The 21,411-nt window shown below is 36.2% G+C and overlaps 1 protein-coding gene across 25 annotated transcripts in view; it reads left to right on the top strand.

Moving 5' to 3' along the window:
• The window catches only part of PDE4D (phosphodiesterase 4D), a 1,400,346-nt gene that overhangs the window by 1,349,096 nt on the left and 29,839 nt on the right, over positions 1-21,411 (top strand). Inside the window, exon 1 of one of the 25 annotated variants that reach the window (XM_038530674.1) lies at positions 87-346. The exons of the other annotated variants lie outside the window; for them this stretch is intronic. The gene's annotated coding sequence lies outside the window, so the exon portion shown is untranslated. Of the gene's footprint in view, positions 1-86; positions 347-21,411 lie in introns of those variants that run through there. 25 annotated transcript variants of the gene reach the window in all.

Below are 21,411 nucleotides of genomic sequence, written 5' to 3'. Positions count from 1 at the left end.
GCCTCCCGGGTGTCCCCGGCGACCGCTCGCGCTCGGGAGAGTTCCCCGAACTTGGAGCCTTCCCTCGCCTGGCTGTAGATGTCAGGGCACCGTGTAAGAACCGAGCCTCTACACGTGCGCTTAGCCTTAACGCGTCCGCAGGAGACACCCACAGAGTTAGAGACTTCGTTAGGCTCGTTGCCTCTGTGTTCATGAACCTTGGAGAGAAATCCAGTTTCCCCGAGGTCGCTTAAGTATGTTTTAATGGGCCGTCTGTGCCATATGTGGCGAAGTGCTGGCCTTGGTGGTCGGTGGAGTATTGGGGAACTGGAAAGTAACCTTCAGCCTGAGACAGCCTTAAAGCAAGGTACAGTGTTGTCACTATAACTGTACTTTTTGGGATTTCTGTTCTTTTTTTTTTTTGGTCTTTAGTTATGTAAGGAAGTAATCAGGATTATGTATGTTTTTAATGAATACTTGGCCGAGGGGATAGGAAAGGAGGCAAGTTCATGTTGGATGCACAGGACTGAGGGATTCAAGTGGTAAAAACTGGTAACTTTGTGTGGCAGTTACTAACAGTTGCTTCTTAAAAGATAGTTAAATATTTTGGCCACCTATTTACAAGGTCAGGAAGGTTATACCATCTGAAGGTTTATCTTTGTGCACAGATCTTTGGAAGGGTGATGCTTTTTCTTAGCTTGTTGTTGTTGTTGTTGTTGTTGTTTTTATCTCACCTGAGTTTTTCCCCCCAATCAAGTTTTTTTAAAATACCATTTAGGATATCAGCCACTTGATTGTCTTATCTGTTGACAGCGCTTACAGAGATTGCATTGTTTTTAAAGTGAGAGGATAGCTTCAGATCAAATAAAAGGGACTCTTTAGGAGCTGTCTCCAGGCACTAATTTACCCCTAAGCGCACTGACCTAACCCAAATGCACGCTGGTAATCAGATCTGGGATTTTTGTTTGCTTTGGAGTTTTTTGGGGGGTTTTGTTATTTGGGCCTCATTTTGAAATTTGGTGTGGCTCCTCATCAAATTAACCCATCACTGTGCTGTTACTGCTGTGATCAGGTGCCATTGTTCTCATTGGCCAACAAATTCTTAGTTCATTGATTAATTTTATAAAATACAAATTTTAAAAAAGTAACTTGATTCATAATAGTAGACTGTGATGAGTATCTTCAATGTGTCCTACATGCTGAATGGGACCATTCTGCAGTGGGATTGAGTTCTTAATTGTCTTGCCTGGTTAATTCTATGTAAAAAAGGAGAGCAGAATCAGAAGGCACCTAAGGGGATATGCAGACATTTGCTTATGTTTTCAAGATGAGCAGCTATCATTACTTTCCCCAGAAATTCATCCCCTTAAAGATAAGACCTGTGTTTGAATTTAAAAATTAACATGAAATCTAATAATATAAATGATGGCAACTGTCAAGTAATTAGTTTATCCATACTTTAAGATTTTAGGTCACAGTAATTGATCAAAATGATTTCTTTCTGTAGTGGCACCAAATAAGACAGGATTTTTTAGAAATCTCCATTGTGAAGGCACTCAATTAAACTTTGAGTTAATTTACAGATTTGGTATAGAAGGTGGATTTATTTGGTTGAAGGGAAATGTAGGTTGAGAAAGAGACTTTTTAAAAAGGTAGTGAATTCTGGGATCCCTGGGTGGCGCAGCGGTTTGGCGCCTGCCTTTGGCCCAGGGCGCGATCCTGGAGACCCGGGATCGAATCCCACATCGGGCTCCCGGTGCATGGAGCCTGCTTCTCCCTCTGCCTGTGTCTCTGCCTCTCTCTCTCTCTCTCTATGATGACTATCATAAATAAATAAAATTTAAAAAAAAAAAATTAAAAAGGTAGTGAATTCTCTAGCTGTTTGTGTCTTGTGGTTGAAATATTATTGACAGGACACTTATTTTTAACATTAAAAAAAAATCACCCTGACTGAAGCTGTTGATTAAACTTTTAATTTCTATGCTGTCCACTTCCTTTTTGTAACCCATTCATTTTTACAAGAATGCTAAACTCGTGTAACTTTTTATTGGTGAAAAGGGATTAACATAGAAGGGGTAAAACTCTTGGTAAATGTTGTAAAGTTACCCTCCTGCTTCATACCAAGGGCAGGAAAAAGTCACATCCACATAAGCTGTAAACTGAGTGGGAGCAGCTGATCTGAAGGTCCCTGTGAATGATGCCCAACCCAAGTCTCAACTGGAAATTTGACAGCGAGCAGCACACATCTCTTTGAGATGAATGAATATGTCTGAAACATTGCTTTCTCGTTATGTTTTATTGCTATTATTTTTACATGTACTTGTTTGAACCAGGTATTTCAGGTTATTCGCTTTCTGCCTTTGAAAAATCATGACATTTTTACTTTTCTTCTCACTTGAGTTTTCTTTTAATTTAATAATATAATGAAACATAATAAAAATACTACTAAGGTCATGATTTTTAAGTGATTATAGAGAAAAAAAATACTTACTACAGATATAGATTTGGGTATTAGGAAGAAGGATTCCTCCAGCCCATTTAACCAATTGTGTTAACATTATTTCTGTGTTTTGAAAATCTTAAAGGAATCCAAATTATTAGCAGTTTTAAAGTGATGCTTTAGAAGTAACTACCTATATTTCCTGGTTGGTATTATAATGCGCATAATGCTTATTGATGCTACAAAGGCAGGAAGAGTATTGAGTTCTTGGCCAAGGCCAACATGGACTATAGTACATGTAGGATGCGTGTACCAAGTAGGATGAGAAACTCCAGATGGCCTTTACTTAGAGTGATTAAATCTACAGCATTTACCCTCATAAGCACATTAATCTCCCTGAAATTTGTACAGCTTTCCTTTGGAACCTGTTGCTACAGTTGAGGGAGGTTTTGGTAAGTTCTCAAAGCAAGTAGGCAGACCTAGAAGTTAAGTCTTCGTTTTGTTCCTTGCTAGCTGAGTTATATTAAAAAAAAAAAAAAAAAAAAAAAATTCAGCTTTTTAAGATTCACTTTCCTTAAGTGTAAGATAAGCACAATTATCTGTTTTGAAAGATCAATATAAGAGTCTGAAAGAATATATATATATAAACAGCTACATAATAAAAAGTTTGTGATAGTAGGCACTGTACCTGTTGTTATTGGTATTATTATGTGAGATTTAGGTCAAACTTACTTAAAAAAAAAAAGTAGACTTCCTTGAATGTCTTCTTGGCTAAAATATATTTGTTTGTTTGTTTTTTACCATTCAGTTGTAATTTTCGCTTGACATTTTAGGTTTCATGGATTGTCACAGTGCAGTCCTTAGATAACTGTCTTTGGTGTACATCTCTATATTATGGAGAAAAGTCCTTAAGTTAATTTACACAGTTTTTTTGTATTATATAGATAGAAACATTTGAACATCAAATTAGAAGTTTCGTCTTTTCTTAAATTCTGGTTACAGAATTCCAGACAGAAGTGCTAAATACTTTTACTGTTTTACTCTAAAACTGAAAACACAGCACTTATTAGTTCTTGGAACATGCGAAACAGTGTGGGATTGGTGAGGACATTTCCACTCTTTTGTACAGAATTTGCAAAGCTAAAATACCTTTTTAGACTGTTTTTAATGCAGAATAGTTTCACAGTGTTTTTGGTTACCTTTCTCTCAAGGAAAGTAAATTGAGAATGTGAGGAGGGCAGGACAGGAGTCTAAGCTTCAGGGCTTTTAAAAATTATGCGTTAGAGGGGCACCTGGGTTAAAAATTATGCGTTAGAGGGGCACCTGGGCTGTTGAGCATCTGACCCTTGATTTTGGCTCAGGTCATGATCCCACAATTGTGAAATCAAGCCTCTCTTCAGGCACCACTCTCAACAGAGAGTCTGCTTCAGATTCTCTATCTCCCTCTGCCCCTCTCCATCTCTAAAATAAATAAATAAATCCTAAAAAAACAAAACAAAACAAAACGATTCTGCTACGGAACCCTGTCGCTTTATCCTCTTGTGACCTAGTAATACATATTCCAGCAGGCCTTCAGTGTGAGTGCAGAGATGTTTAAAGGAGAGAACAAAAACATTTTGATTTCCTCCTAAAATACGCCATTATAAAAGTATATTTTGTTTCGCCTCTCTAATTCTGGGGCAGTTTCAAGGCTTGGCACTGCTGGAAACTGCCGTGCTTCAAGCTGCAAGTCTCTTGAAGTTAGGATTCAAGCATCCTTCCAAGAGACTTCAGGTTTTTCTTTAGTTCATTCTAGATAAACATAAGCCAGCTTTGCAAATGTAGTCATGACTTTTTTATGGAATTTATTTTGTCTGTTTACTTATTAACAATCACTCCTAACATGTTTCTGTTGCCTATAAAATAATTGCTTTTCTGAGGTGCTTGTCCTTACTTCTTCCCCTGTCTGCTCCCCCTGGTGCTTTTTAATAGTCAGTGCATACATACAGTAATACTAGAGCTTTCTGTGACTGCTGGTATTGTCTCTTCTGGACAAAACGGGTGCTGAATATAGAATGTTCATAGGAGTGGTTAAATCCTAAACTATTTCAGCATTACACGGATATAATTCTCAGAACAAAAATAAATGCTTGACTTTTGCCAAGAAGGAATCTGTAGTTGGAAAAGTGTTTTAATTTTATGAAGAACAAATCACAAATAACACATTTTCTACATTAAGATATTAAAATTTATTGATAAGTCATAAGAGAATTGTTAAGAGTTAACATGACTAAAGGGAAAACCTTAAGTTTTCAAAGAAAATGTCTTCTATAACTGTAGAAATTCGACTTACTGATGTTTTGAGCTTGCTGCCTGCTTTTTCCTCCACTTAGTGAGATAGATTTGGCAAAGATTTAAGTGCCTTAAAGTTAATATGGAGAGTTGGGAATGCTTGATTTTATGATCACCATTAGGGAAAAAAGTACTTTTACCTTTTCTGCTTTTATTTTAACTAATAATAGAAAGCAGGAAATACTTTTAATGAAAATTTTCATTTTTTTATTGACTAGTAAAACCTTGACTTTAATTTAAACACATCTTAATTTGTCTCTACTGTCATTGACTCATTTCTCATGTCAGTATTTAGTGGCAGGAAGCTTCAATATGCCTAACATTTAATTATCCAAAACCTCTAATTTTGGGGATTCAATAAATTAGTCATTAATAGAGAAATCACTTTCATTTATTACATTTTTATTTCATTATAGAATAGTGGTGACTTTGGCCTGAAAGCATAATGAACTATGTCCTTTTTGTTTTTTTTATAAGAAGCTTGACAGGATAAAATAGTACTTTTCCAAATGCTGTGAACAAATTAAACAAACTTTTTCCCCCAGATAACAAGGATAATAGATAATGCTGTTGTTCAATTTAAGATTTCCGTGATAGTCACATACATTGTAGCTATTACTTAAGATATGTATATATGACAGATGTAAAGTGTTGATAATGTCATGATTTTCAGATTATCCCTAAAGTATGTAGAAGCTGATTTTATCTTTATTAGAAAGAGACCAACCCTTTACAACTGCAAATAGCTAGGGTTTATTTTGTGATGATCTAGCTCTGCTAGGGCAGTAGAACTGTACATGATACTCGTGTTAGCTTAATTGGCCCTATCAGTCTGAGATCTTTCTAGGAAATAGATGAGTAGCCTTTTATTTTGATATTCACATTCGTCTTAAAAGACATCTTAGGAATGTATTTTCTTTATTCACTCTAACTGGGAATGGTGAGGGGATATTTGCTTAAGCATCAAACAATTCTGTGTTCTTAGGAAATTAGTTACATTGGATTCCCAAGTGTAGTAGTAGTAATGGGTATATGACTCTTTAAAAGAATACTTTATCTTTAATAAAGTGCTTTTCATTATTATTATTGTTTAGTATTCTGAACTTTTGGTTGTTGGTTTGGCCACACTTTGTATATGATGAGGATAAGTGAAATTTACTCCTTGGCTTGACAATATACACCAGCAATGCTTATGGCAGCTTTGTAGAGTGCAAAGAGTATAGTTGTTTGGTCTGTTTTTTGTTTGTTTGGTCAGGCCGACTTGGTTTCAAATCAGATCAGCTCTGTTGCTTCTGACCTAATATTTGAGACAACAGGGGTTACCTCTCTAATTCTCAATTTCCTCATTATAAAGGGAGATAGTAAAAAGAGGAGATAAAATTGAAAGATTGGGGATCCCTGGGTGGCGCAGCGGTTTAGCGCCTGCCTTTGGCTCAGGGCGGGATCCTGGAGACCCGGGATCGAATCACACGTCGGGCTCCCGGTGCATGGAGCCCGCTTCTCCCTCTGCCTATGTCTCTGCCTCTCTCTCTCTCTCTCTCTCTGTGTGTGACTATTGTAGATTAAAAAAAAAAAAAAAAAATGAAAAAAAATTGAAAGATTGTTGCGTTCATTAGCTATAATGTATGCAAAGTTCATTTGGCACATAGTGCATACTCAGTGCTCAGTAAATGACATGTAATTTATTCTATGCGTAGGATATACTGACAGAGATCAAGAAAAACCCTTGGATATACTCCTTGCAATATAAGAACGTAATATTTCTTAAAAGATAAGCATAACCTTTGTATTCTGCAGCAAATAAGTTAGATTAGTATGGCTCAAACTTTGTAGTTTCTGTCTGTATCCTATATGCTATATGTTGAGAGTTTTTATTTAAAGTATTTTTTTAAATGTATACCTATCAGATGGCTTCATCTTAAGTAAGGATATTTGAAATCATGGATTTAGTGTCTTACTTATATTTTTTTCTAATATACATTTTAAAAATATACTTTAAAATTAATATGTAACAAAGTGAGAATATGTTCATCCATATACCACCTTGAAGCCTTTTTTTTAAAAAAAATTATTTATTTATTCATGAGAGACACAGAGAGAGGTAGAGACATAGACAGAGGGAGAAGCAGGCTCCATGCAAGGAGCCTGATGCAGGACTCAAGTCCAGAACCCCAGGATCACACCCTGAGCCAAAGGCAGTTGCTCAACCTCTGAGCCACCCAGGCGTCCTACACCATGAAGCCTTTTGCTTACCAGTCACAGATACCGAATATACTTTTGGATATATTAAACCAGTAGCAAGATCAATTTTAGGAGTCATTTTTATTTAGAAAAATATGTTTATTTTAAACAACGTATGGTTTTCTTTCTCTGCCATTAATGAAACCTCTCCACTGGAGGAGAAAATGTCAGATTTTGCCAGCAGAAATCTCCCATTCAGTAGACATTCATCCCTCAGGCAGTATGGTCTGGATTTGCAGTACTTTTCTGTAGCCGGACTGTCTGAGTTGGATTCTCTCTCTGCCCTTTGCTAGATGTAGATTGGACAGCTTACCTTCTGTGCCTCAGTTTTCTCATCTGTTAAATAGTTGCTATGACGATTTCATAAATTAAAAGACAGTAATTGTCTGGACAGAGTTAAGAACATAAAAGTTCTGTAATGTTACGTCCTTTATTTCCATCCATAAGAAAGACGGGATACTGTCTTTCTTTTCTTACTTTGTGAAGTGAGGGCTAGAGAAGGTGTTTGTTTGCCGTCCTGATAATCTGTACTTCTAATGAGCTTTTAAGAGGCAATAGTGGCCTAGCGATATTGAGGTAAACCGAAGAATACTGTTGGAATGTTTCACTGGCTCTTCTCCCACTCACTGACTTTTCAAGGAGTTTAACTCCATTTTCTTTGTGTAATTTTACACGAGTTCATCAAACTGACCTAAAGTTTTATCAGAATATCTAAAACTTCTTGAGATGTTTCTGGGAAAAACATACAACAGTAGAGAATAGTCCACCCAGTTTTTATCAGAAATGAATGCATCCCTATTGTTCCTGTGAATGAGACTGCAAGTAACCCAGGCACAGAATCTCTTATTAATATTTAATGTTAAGAAAATCCTATTAAGGACCTAACCTCCCATTGCACTTCTCAACATCTTAACCCTCTAGTACGTGCATAAATATAACCTTACTCTGTCAACTGAGAAGGCCTAAAGAAACAACACCGCGGTAGAAATGAACACACCCAACACCCTCATCTTGGTTTCTAATGCCATTCTCCAAAGGAACCAGGACTCCCTGGAAAAAATCCCTGATTCTAGAAATGGGGCAGGAAATGAGGCAGGAGCATATTGTAGTGCCAGAAAGTAAGGGAGCACTCCAGCAGAACCCCACTTTGATGGGAACATATGAGAGGAACACAAGAGCAAACTAAAAGCGCTTCCAGTTACCGAAGCTAGAACTGTTTGATCAAGAAAATAAACTAATATTGGATTAAAACCCAAAATAAAAAATATCCTTGTGTTAAAATTGATAGAATTTATTGAATAACTAAATAAATAGAAAATAGACAAATCTCCTATGCACAGAATTTTACATCACTTATGTAGTCTGCTCTCAAGGAAGGAGAGCAAAACAGTCCCATCCTGAAGTGTTGGACTTCTTGCCAAAAAACCAATATGGAAAGAGGAAAAAAAATGACCCTATGGTAGAGAAACTGGACATAAACACACTACCTCGATCTGACTAGCTAGATTGTCAAAGTCAACATCAACAGTGATATGCCAGGTTGTAGTATATACCCTTGATATACTCTGATGAAAATGGTTCTTTACATCTGTGATCTTCCTACCAAAAACATATAACCCCACTCTAATCATGAGAAAAAAAACATAATTTCTAGCTAAAGAACATTCTACAAAATATCTGACTAGTTCTCCTCAGAACCGTCAAGGTTAACAAAAAAAAAATATATATATAAGGAATATCAGAGAAACTGTCACAAGCTAAATGTGACACAAGATCTTGGATAGGATCCTGGACCAGCATTAGGTGAAAACTAAGAAAATCTGAATAAAGGTATGGACTGCAGTTAATAATAATGCATCAGTGTTAATTACACAATTGTGACAAATGTATCATTTGTATAATAACCTACAAATGTAGTGTTAATAAGGGGAAACTGGGTATGGAGCACACAAAAACTCTCTGTACTTGTCTTCACAAATTTTTTTTTTGTGGAAAGCTAAAACTTTTCTAAACTAAAAAAAAAAAAATTATTAAACGAATATTAACCATCCTTTAAGGCCTATTTGGAATGCTCTCTCCTCTGCAAAGTTTCTTCTGTCCTCTCCTCCCATATCTCCCAGTGTAGCCTCCCCTGATTGGGTGTCATGTCTTTCTCCTTTGACCTTCCACAGGACTTTATTTGTAGTGCTCTGGACTCTATTGTATTTTTTTCTTTATTTTACTGGTATTTTGTTGTACACTTGTTTGTTAGTCTTACTCATTTTTCTAGCACCCATAGCATTGGACACAAGCCCTATAAATGTAGGTGCTCAGTAAATATTGGATGAATTGTATGAATGGTATTATGGTCCTTGCAATGCAGCTATCATGGTTTTTGTCCTCATAGGATAATTACTGATCAATCTCAGGGACTAAGTAATTTTACTCTTTTAAGTCCTAAAAGCCCTCAGAGTTCCTTTATGGGTAATAGCTTCAGTTTTACCATTTGTCACACCCTTTGCAAGGACGTTACTGAACATTTGGTCAAAGAACTGAAGAAATTTTCCTGTCTAAAGCTGTTTGAGTCCAAACTTAAATACAATGAAAATATAATCTGTTCCTGCCTACCCCACAATTTTTGGTAGTTTTGGTAGAATTTAACATGATCAGTATTTGAAATCATTATTATTATTGTTACCTATTATCCATCTCAGACTGAAGCTTTATGTTTTAAAACTAATAAAGTTAAAAATGAAGCCCAAACTTGTCCAAGTCCACCTAAACAACTAGAAATCTCCTGACTTCCTATGTAGTTCATTTTCTGGAAGGCCTCAGCATCATTTGGGGAGATGTATGGAGCCTTTACTTTAAATCATATTCATACTTGAGGGAGGAAGATTATACGTCTTTTTATTTGACTGTGTTAATGGACTACAAGCCATATTTCTGATAAGTGTATGGGTTTAATAACTGTATTAATACATAAACAGTGAGTTTTCTACCCAGCCACTAGGAGTATTGATGAGGCCTTCTTTGTGGCTTCTATCTCTAACCTAGTGTGTATCAATATACCATTTTGTATTTGGTCACAAGAATTAGTTCCAGATGCATGATGTTGGTAAATGTAAATGCCATTTCTCATCTTGGATTGATAGGATCAGAGTCTGTACATTATGGTTGATGCTTTGCAAGAAAGGTGGGTTTTTTCTTTGCAAAGAATCCTGATAATTTCCACTTAAGAGTCTTGGTTCTGCTTATACATTTATGTCTCAGAAATTTTAGCATAGCTGATGCTCAGATTAGTCTCTTCTCATTTAAATTAAAATTTTATAGTGCTCAGACAAAAGCCATACAGGCTGTTAAACTGTTCTCTCTCCTCCATACCTACTTTGGCAACAGCATTCTCATATAAGTTTGTTCCAACTAAAAACGACGTTTCTGAGTACTTTCTCTGCTAGCCTGGGAAGAAAGGATGTGTTTGTTGGCTTTGCCTCTTAGTGTTCTGTGCAGTTTTACCCAGGGTGTGCTTGGTTTCCGTCAGCATCTCTGGTCTGCTGTGCTGTAATCCCTAGAGTGGCAGCCTCTGGCTTTTATTACTGGCAAGCAGTGTGCTGTGCAGACATAGGCACCATAATAGGAAACACCTCAGCCTGTCATAAACAGATCTAGAGAGTAGAAGGCACAGGCCTGACAGGGACGTGTCCATAGCAACCAGGGAAAGATGAGCAAGGCTGCCACCATGGCGTAAGTGCAGGCTGATACCTATCTTCTTCATTTCAGAAAAGAATCGGCTGATTTTAAGGCTGCTTGCCATTGTTGGCATAGCATGTTTTTATTGCTTGGTTTTTGCGTTAGACCTAAATATGAATAAAGACATCTTAAATAATACTCTCCAAAATATTTTGAGAGAATATATCAGAGTGTTTTCCTTTTGTTTTTCTCCTTTAATTTCACCTGACATCCAGCGCAAATCCATGTGGGAGAAAGAACAGACATTTCATTGCAGTGGGAAATTATTAAAAAATATTTACAAAAATCAAATGATCATGTGTCTATTTAAAGAATCGTAAATAATTCTGATTATACAGAATTACAAAGAAAAGAGCATTTCTTAGTAAGTTGATTTTCCGTTGTTTATGTCTTTTACATCAAGTTCAGGTTTTAGAAAAGGGGTACATTCTTTGACCAAGAAAGTTTCTATTTTATGTTTGCTCATTTTTTTTCCCAAGCTTCAGAAAAATAACAAACTACAACTTAATAATGGGCTCTGTCACAAGAACTTAGGAAGATAAATTTCAGATTTGGAAGGGCTTTACTAGTTTTCAGTAAAGAGATAAAATGCTGTCATGGGTGCTTTACATATATGTTAGGCGTCATTTCCTTATTTGTAAGGCAACTTTGTTTCACAAAAGAGGTTAAAGGCTACAAAGAATGAAAAAACTATAATTCTGTTAAAAGAGTATACAGAAATTAGGTTTAGGAGAAATGAAGTTTTGAACTTTTTTTTTGAGAGATTTGCTCAAAGGATTTCATAAATTAGGTATTCAGTAGATATTTGCTGATTTGTTCCTACCCCTTTTAAAATAAGCACTGATCCTCTTGTATTTTTTTTATTTTGAATATTTCAAATCTGTCTCAACAATATGCTCTGATAAGAATGAGACTAATTAACATTATCTTAGGCATAAACTTTGATTTCATTCCTTGTTTTCTTAATCATATATTCTCAGCATGGTCCTTGAGATCTCCATAAAGATAAGTGATAGTTAGGTTTCAAGAAATCCTAGCAATGTTTTACTAGAAATATCCTAATTTCTTTACTATCTACATCAGGAAAAGATTAGTTTTTCTCCTGGAAGATATTGTTTGGGCCTAAATCTTAATTTTTCTCTACAGTGTTAATGAGCAGTAAAAATGATGAAAGGGTACATAGTAGAAGAGACAAATAGAAAACTTGCAGCATTACAGATGAAAGCAAATTGTTCTCTCAAAAGTAAAACTTGGGCAGCCCGGGTGGCTCAGTGGTTTAGCGCCACCTTCAGCCCAGGTTGTGATCCTGGAGTCCCAGGATCGAGTCCCACGTTGGGCTCCCTGCATGGAGCCTGCTTCTCCCTCTGCCTGTGTCTCTGCCTCTCTGTGTGTGTGTGTTTCTCATGAATGAATGAATGAATGAATGAATGAATGAATGAATAAATAAATAAAATCTTTTAAAAAAAGTAAAACTCTGCGGAAAGATTAATTACTTTTTGCCCCTTAGCTTTCTTTTCAGTGTAACAGTTTAATATCCCTTTGTTATGTGTGAGAATTCTTTGACTACATGTGGTCAGGAAATGCTGGTATGTAACTTTCTAATATAAGGCATGCTTCTGGTGTTCTCTCATACTTCAAACCTTAAATTTCTAACTTAGTCCCAAAAACGGTACACTATATTCCAAAACAGGTTGTCTCATTTTTAAAGATGCAGAACTGAGGCTCAGTTAGACTTGTATGAGATCCATGAGCTTCTTAGTATAAAAATATAAAGATAATTATTTTTCTGAATGTAGCATCTAGGGGGAAGTTGGGGAAATAGAAAAGCAAGTGTTTTTTCTGAAGCTAATTTTCAAAATATGTCCTAATATAATTTTTTACTAAGTACTGGATTCCAAAATAGCAAGAAAGGTTTCAGCAAAATCTAATTCCTAGAGAAGAATCCTATAGGGCACCTTATTCTGCTTCCCTTGTTCTCTGTGTCATGTCATATTGGGTAGACAGGACCTAGTTTCCTGCTCCTAGGAAGCAGGATGAATTGGTGAGACAGAAAGCTTTTTAGGTTGGGAGTGAACCTAGCGGGCAGGTAGTTAACAGGGCACAGATATCAAATTAAGGGTAATGGGGTCCATGGGATTAGAAGACCAATTAGCAAAAGGAGATCTGAGACCCTGGGCTGGCAAAGGATTTGGAGAGGATGTGGGTACAACTGGATGGGATAAAGCTTGAATAATGGTGGGGAGTGTGACCGCAGAAGGTATAGGATAAACTCCGGGAAGGCATAAGCAGATGTCAGGATTTTTTAAATGATCTGTTACTGTGAGGTTGCCTTGGCGTCTGTTTTCTTAGTGGGGGCAAAATGGAGGGGAGTGAAGAAAGACTCATGGATAGAGTGAGGAGTGAAGATTGAAGGAAGGAAAGAGAAAGACCTGACTTTTCAGACAGTGAAATGAGGAAGAGGAGGTATGGAAGAAGGAGTAATCTCTGACCGAGCTGACCCAGGATCAGGGCTTTCCTTGGCTACAGGCAGACTGATGAACAAGTTCATGTTCCTGCCTCCTTCCCCCTGGAGGGTGAAATCTGGTTGGAATGAACCTTTGGGATAGACTTGAAGAAAAAAAGAAATCCAGATGGGTCAGGGTGAGGGTGTGAATGTCTAAGGGAGAACAGTCAGCTGTGGGGATAGGGATTGGGGCAAATGACTGGAGAGGGCAAATTCACAGATGAAGTGCATTGCATGAGGCCAGAGTCGTTTTTAGCATCAATAGCTGGCATCCTCTCCTTCACCTGTTGCTTCCTTGAGTCATAGCCCAGTAGCAGCATGGGTGGATTGTCACATCCAATGCTGGGCCATCCCCTAAGGAACTGGCTGCCTGGGAATGAGGACATGAGACAACAAAGTACAAGCTGGAACAGGGTGAAGAGAGACTGTCAAAATAAGTATAGATTAGTTCAGTCTAGTATACTGTAAGTTATTAGATGCCAAAAGAGAACAGAATAGCAGGTGACAGTATGACCCCTCATCTTTAAAATTCTGTAAATCTCCTACTAAATTCCAGTGAGTTTAGCAATTCCTCTTCTGTATTACCCCGCACTAGAGTTGTGACCTTGGATAATAGCTTCAACTTCTCTGAACCTATTTTCTCTGTAAATCAGGACTAAAAAAATCTTATCTCAGAAGCTTGTTGTATGAATTAGATGAAAACCTACCTAAACGTGTGTATGGAGTGGTACACACACGTTATAGGGTCATAAAGTGGCTTATCTTTAGTAGGGGATGGGGATTGGAACTATTAATAAACTTAAAAGGTGAACTTTATATGCTGCCATATAGGTAACCCAATGCAACTGGAGCTTGATTCAACAGGCCTGGGCGAAAGAGCTCAGAGTGTGCCTTTGAAATCCTGATACCCAGTCATGGTGATTTATGGGACCTCACTAGCTTGCATATGTGATGGCCCACTGAGTTTGTTTACTTTAGTTTTAGCTAAGTTACCTAGCACTCTGTGATAGCATATTTTTATTTACACACTCACTGACTACTTAATTATTATTACCTTGAAAGAATATGTATGTGAAGGCAGCCATGAAAGAAACTTTTATGAGAGCTGTGAAGAGTCTCCTATAGCTCTTCATTCCACTGTGTCTAAAAATTGATGCAGCACTTATGCTTCACTTCTTCCTCACCTTGGAAGACCTTCAAGACCCCTCCGAATGATTTTTTGTGATTCTGTAAAATACTGAGATTATGATTATTAACAAAAGTGTCAAATATCAATCATAATCAGGTAACTAGGTGTCTCTTCTTGGGGAAAATAGAAACAGGAACCAAAAATAGACTCTTTAATCATTGCACGGATTTAAAATGACAATCTAGCTGCGAAACAGAGGAGTGGATGAAATCACCTTGAACCTAGTTTCAGCCCATGATGGAGTCTTAGTCATAGATCACAGAGAGAGAACAGATTCCCCAGCCATGTAGTTGTTCTAAGAGTTGAAAATGAGTCAATGAATAGGTGATTGATCCCTTTCCATTTTCTACTTACTCTCAGCCATTTTGCAGAGAAATCAAACTTTGGTATGATTACTAAAAGTTGTATTTTTTCTTCTTTTTTTAATTTCAAACATCCTTAGAGGTAAAAGAGATTTGTGAGATCAACCTGTTCACCTCCTTAATTTTAAGATGTAACAAGGTACAGGAAAGTTGAAGTGACCTGGAACAAAATAGTACTTTATTTTTTTTTTGTCAAGGCTTTTATTACTGTGGCAAACAAAATTTTTTTGTTGCCAAACATAAGACTTTTGAATGAAATGTTAGGTTTTTATTATATGTTTGATCCTTAACCATTTTCTAGACCAGATACCATTTTCATGTGGCAAATACATCATTAGGAAGGTTTTTTATTTGTTTGTTTTGTTTTGTTTTTGCTGTTTTGTACCAGTTGTTTCGGATAATCACAGTCTGGTATTTAGGCTTTCACTAATGGGTTTTTGTTTTTGCCTGGTTACTGTAGGACGTGTGTCTGCTCCAAAGGTCTTTAGAGACAAAATGAGATTTTTGTATGTGTGTTTTTATTCAGATAGATAGTAGATAGATAGGGAAAGAAAGAAAGAAGAAAGTTATGTAGATATACATACTGAAAATATAACTAGTCATATAACTAAACCTGTTGTGTGTTAATGTATAATAGAGTAGTGCATGGTATTCTGGTTCTGTAGAGAAGTTTAAAATGAGTTCAACCCTGAAGACCAAAATGATTGGGAAGCATCCCAGAAAAAAAGTGTTACCTAAGTTAGATTTTGAACATGGAGGATTCATATGGGTTGCTAATAAAGGAAGAGATGGTTTTACAGGAGTTAGATGAGAAAGGGTAGGATGGGGTACTACTATAGACTTCACTTTATTGTGTGTTTGTGGGAGTGGGCAAGTAGTGGGTGATTTGTGAGAATGAGACTGCCTAGAACAGAAAATCTAATGCTGGGAACAGAGGCAGATCTGAGAAATGTGAACATGGGGCCACAGTGAAGAGTACCTTTACTGCCAGACTAAGCCTATAACTTTTCTGTCGCTTTACTTACATCCTCCAAATCTGTACCTCCCCCAGTCTTCTCCATCTCAGCAAATGGCACAAGCGCCCATCCCAGTCACATGCTGATCATACCAGAAATCTAGGGGCTGATTCTTCCCTTCTCTTCACCTAAGCGTTCATTCAGTTCATCAGGTCTGGTCAGCTTTTCCTCTCCTCTTCTCTCTGCTCTGGCCCTTTGTAGACCATTCTCCACAGAGACAACTTTTAAAAACGTAAATCACACTACATAATTCAGAATGGTTCAGTGATATCCCACACTCCCTGCGTGAGTTACAAGGACCCGCATGATCTTTATTGCCTTGACGTACTTTTAATCTGATTCTGTGTACCTGTCCTCCCTCATCCCAGTTGTGTTTCTCCGTTCTTACTGGGAATGCTCTGCCCCAGATCTTCTGGCTGGTTCTTTCTAGTCTGTTGGGTCTCATGTCAGTTACCACCTTCTCAGTGCTGCTTTTCCTGACTGTTTAGTTGAATAGTCAAAGATCGTGGTATCACATTACTTCTTTCCTTCTATTCTGTATGTCTCCTGCTCATTTTTTGTCTTTTTACCCCAAGAGTTCACAATTTACATGTTCAGGGAATTCTTCTGTGTTTATACTGTATCTTCCATGCTGGCACATAGTAGCCATTTAATAAGTAATTATTGATTGATAAGTAAGTAAGTATTCTAAAACAATTCATTATCAGATACTTAAAGCCTTTTGCTTTATACAGAATTATCGATTTTCTTTTTTATTTTCTATTTTTATTTTCTTGAGACTCTGGTATTTTTGTTTGGTTTTATTTGTTAATAAATGGGAAGGGAGCAAAGTGTCAGGTAGTAGAATAAGTTTGAAAATACTAGGTTCAACAAAACAAAACAGGGTTACACATATTATTATGGTCTTTTGCAAAACCTTTAATATGCTAATGTATACAGTCTCCAAGAAGGCTAGCACTATGTCAAAAGTTTATTTGACACTGGATGTCTTCCTTGAGAATTATCACATCAGGCTGCTGCTGTTCATTATAACACATTCTGAAAACTGCTGCCTTAGAAAAACCCATCATAACAGGGAGAAAGACACAGCTATATTGAGTACAAGGAGGCAGATTTATACTGACTATAAGGAGAACAGGCTATCAACCAAGGACTCAGGAAAAAAAAACTATGAAAAAGTAATGGAAGGATTCAAAAAGAATATAGCAGTTGGGACTATTGAGTTTTCTGCAAACAGCTCTTTCTGCTTTATTGGATATTTTTTATCTCTAACAACTGACACTGTGACCTAGAGTGAAAAGACAATAAATATCTATTGACTGTTCATCAGTGAGTGAATAAAGGTGGCCCAGGATCACTATTAAATCATTACGTTAAGATGATTTGTTTGTTTAAGAAAGCATGAAAATATCTGAAGTATTCTAGGGAATGTTTCGTTCCAAAGAATTAAAAGTAAAATATTATTACTTATGAGAACATTTCACCTGTTACTATATTGCCTAAAGGATTTGAATAACTAGGAATTTACTATATATTGCATTATTCAAAGCTAACATGACCCTTACTAGACAAAATATATGCCTATTTAAAAAAATAAATTTAAAAAAATATATGCCTATTTGAGATATAATGGTGGAGCTCTTAGAGTAAAAATGTTATTTTACTGTATATAATTATGCTTGAGTTTGGTGGGTTTTTTGCTTTGTTTCAGAGCCCGACAAAGGGCTCAATCCATGACCCTGAGATCAGGACCTGAGCTGAAATCAAGAGTCAAGAGTCAGACATTTAACCTACTGAACCACCCAGGCGCCTCACACTTGAGAATTTTGTTTCATTTCTCTTTAGACGAATTTGGAATCAAAGTAATTGGGTAACATTACCTAACATTTTTTAAAGTCAAGTTTTGAGTTATAATTTACATATGGTAAGATGTCCACTTTTTAGATCTAGTTGAGTGCATTTTGACAAATGTATATAATTGGATAACTACCACCATAATCTAGATATAGAATATTTTCATCACTCAAAAGGAGTTCTCATACTCCTTTTGTACTCATTCGCCTCTCCCTACCAGCAGTTGCTGGCAACCAGTGATCTCATTTCCCTGTAGTTTTGCCTTTTCCAGAATGTCGTATGAATAAAATCATACAGTTATAAAAAGCCTTTTGTCAGTGGCTTCTTTCATTTTGGGTAATGCTTTTGAGATTCATCCACTAATAACGCTTTTGAGATTCATTCACTAATAGCACTAATAAAACTATAGGGATCTCATTTCCCTATAGTTTTGCCTTTTCCAGAATGTTGTATGAATAAAATCATACAGTTATAAAAAAGCCTTTGTCAATGGCTTCTTTCACTTTGGGTAATGCTTTTGAGATTCATCCACTAATAACACTAATAACTAATAGCTAGTTATTAGTGCATGTATTAGTAATTTATTTTTATTGCTTTCTAGTGTTTTATGGATATACCACAATTTGTGTAGTCATTTGCCAGCTGATTAACATCCGGGCTATTTGCAGGCTTCAACTGTTATAAATAGAATTGCTGTAAACATTCGCATATAGACCTTTGTTATGGACAAATGTTTTCATTTCTTTTGGGTAAATAACTAGGAGTGGGGTTGCTGGAACATGTAGTGAATGTAATGGTTAACTTTATAAGAAGGTGCCAAACTATTTTCCAAAGTCGCTAGCCCATTTTGCAGTCCTGCCAGCAGTGCGCGTGGGTTCCATTTGCTCTGCATCCTGGCCAGCAGTTTTGTATTGCTCATATCTTTCATTTTAGCTATTCTAATATGGAGTAGCATTACATTCTGGTTTTAATTTTTACTTCCTTAACGACTAATGATGTTGCACATCTTTTCATGTGCTTACTGATCTTTTTAAGTTCTAAGAATTTTTATAATTCCAGATAAAAATCTCTATCAGATACATATGTTACATATAGATTTTTCTACAAGTCATGGCTTATTGTTCTATTTTCTTATCAGTTTCTTTCAAAGAGAAGTTTTGATGAAGGCTAGTTTACCATTTTTGTCTTTTATGTTCATGCTTTCTTGTGTTCCAAGAAATCTTTGCCTGTCCCAGGATCACAAATATTTTCTACATTTTCTACTAGATGTATAGTTTGAGATTTTAGATTTAGTTCTAGGATCCATTTTGAGTAGATGTATACTATCATGGTGCAAAGTAAAGATGGAAGTTCATTATTTTGTGAATGGATGTCCATGTATTTAAGTGCTGTTTGCTGAAAGGAATACAGAGCCCAAGTTTTTAACTTAAAATTAATTTAAGATCTACAATAAAAATGGTGTTGATAAAGGACTAAATATGTATTTCCAAAAATCCGCCTATTTGCTTCTTTTTTTTTTTTAATCATTGCTTTAGGAGAAAGGTAGTCTCTGTTTAAATTATTTTCACAAAGCACAGCATGAAATACAGAGGGAATATTACTATTTTATGGTGATTGTGGTGGCCATCATAAACATGAAAAATTGGTATTAACTTGGGATGGTTTAAATGAATTGGAGGTCCTAATTTTCCCTGTAAGTAGAAAATCTATATTCAGGGCACCTGGGTGGCTCAGTGCTTGAGCGTCTACCTTCAGCTCAGGTTGTGATCCTGGGATCCTAGGATCGAGTACCGCATCATGCTTCCTGCAGGGAGCCTGCTTCTCCCTCTGCCTATGTCTCTGCCTCTGTTTCTCTCATGAATCAATAAATAAAATATTTTAAAAAAGGAAAGTCTATATTCATGCAAGATTTTGTGTGTGTGTGTGTAGGCTTCATTTATGTGAGGTTTGTGCACCCATTCATTGCCTTAATTTTCTTCATTGAAACAAAAATCCTTGGTGGATGTAATAATGATGGTGACTGATGGTGATAATAGAGGTTTCAGCTAGATTTACTCAGTGGTTGTGAACATAGAAACTTTGGTATCAATTGTATGGGATTCAAACTGTATCAACAATTATAAAATACCATGCTAAGGAGACCATGTAGAAGCAAAGTTGCAGTACAGTTATCATGGGATCAGTTTGATGTTATTTCATCTTCAGAGTACCTCTCAACAAAAATAAAGTTTTTTGTATTGGAACTTTTCTTTTTTAGTAAATGCTAGAGGTGTTTCTTACTTTAAATAAAACTTTTGGTGAAAATTCTCAAACTAGGTTAATTGGAGAATGATCCTTGGCCTTTTAAGATGATTATTACATTTTAAAAATCAAGCTGTAGTTCCTCTTAATCTTATGCTTCCATAATATTTGTTAGATAGGTTTTTGTTTTCTGAAACGTGTCAACAACTCTTAAGGAACAGAACTGTTCCTTAAATCGTGTTTGGATCCATTATCACTAGAGGGCGGTAAACACAAACAGATTTAGTGGATTTACTTGAGTTAAGGTGGTTTTTGTAATACTGGTATTCATCAAAGAAAGTATAGTTTTTATAATGTAAAAATAGATTTAAAATTCTGTTAAACAATAGGTTAAACAGATTAATTTCGGATTATTGCCTGCCTCTAAAATTATTTTCGTAGTGAAAGCAAAGAAACACTGAGTGATTTTTGAAACATTGGTGTGTTAATAGTTATTGTATTTAAATTTAACATTTGAAGTTTCCTTTTGCCTCAGAATTCTTCAGGGGACATTTAACAACTAGATTTGCATATGTTAAGCAAAACAGTATTGGATATGTGGCAGCCCGTTTCATACAGATTTGCTTCTTGATCAATAGTAATTCCTGCAACTTTGATCCTAAGTAGAACATATGTAAAATAAATATAGGTTGATTATAGAATAAAATGTTTTCCAAAGGTAATAGTCCTACTGAAAGCAGTGCTATTGCCAGGGAGATCCTTTAGGTTATAGAAATCTAAGAGTTTTTAATACATTTATTTTAAATAATGTTTCTTTAATATGTCAAAGTAGTAATATACTATAGCTTAGAATTTATGTTAATAGACATATTGTTTATAGACTCTAGGATAACTATAGATTAATGGCCTGAAATATTTTTTTTGTCAATTTAGTGTATTCTGTAGTCGGACAGCCTGGGCTTAAATCCCAGCTCTGCAACTTGGCTTTGTGACCTTGGATAAGACACTTTGACTTCTGAGCTTCGGTTTCCTCATAGTTTGGTTTGCCTGTTTTTCTCTTCCCTTAATCAAAAATGTGTCTTATCTGTTTTAACATCTGTTGCAAAGTCACTAATTCGAGCAGTGGTTAGTAATATCAAAGACTTGACTCCATCAGCAGAATTTTAAGTATCCTGAAATATCCTAAAATACTCTAGAAAGTTTGATTGCGTGGGGTATCCTTTAAGGACTGAGTAAATGAAGAATAAAAGAGGATTGGGATCTAGAGATTTTTGAGGAGTGTATTCTTAGGAAAAGACAGAAAAAGAGACTGAATGCTGAAGGAAATTACATATTTTTTAAATTTTAGTACATGCACTCATGCATTTGTATATACAATCATTTGGGTATTTGAGCACAGCAGACTACAAGTCAGTAAATATGGGTTCTAGCAAAAGCATCTGTGTCTCATCCATAGCACACTCCCACATGTGAGTGTTCACTGTCTTACATGTTAGGAGCGCTCATTTATCAGGCGAGGCTACCTA

The sequence above is a fragment of the Canis lupus genome, chromosome 2 (assembly GCF_011100685.1).
Source record: "Canis lupus familiaris isolate Mischka breed German Shepherd chromosome 2, alternate assembly UU_Cfam_GSD_1.0, whole genome shotgun sequence".
In the NCBI taxonomy this organism is placed as follows: Eukaryota; Metazoa; Chordata; class Mammalia; order Carnivora; family Canidae; genus Canis; species Canis lupus.
This window is presented reverse-complemented; position numbering and strand designations above follow the sequence as displayed.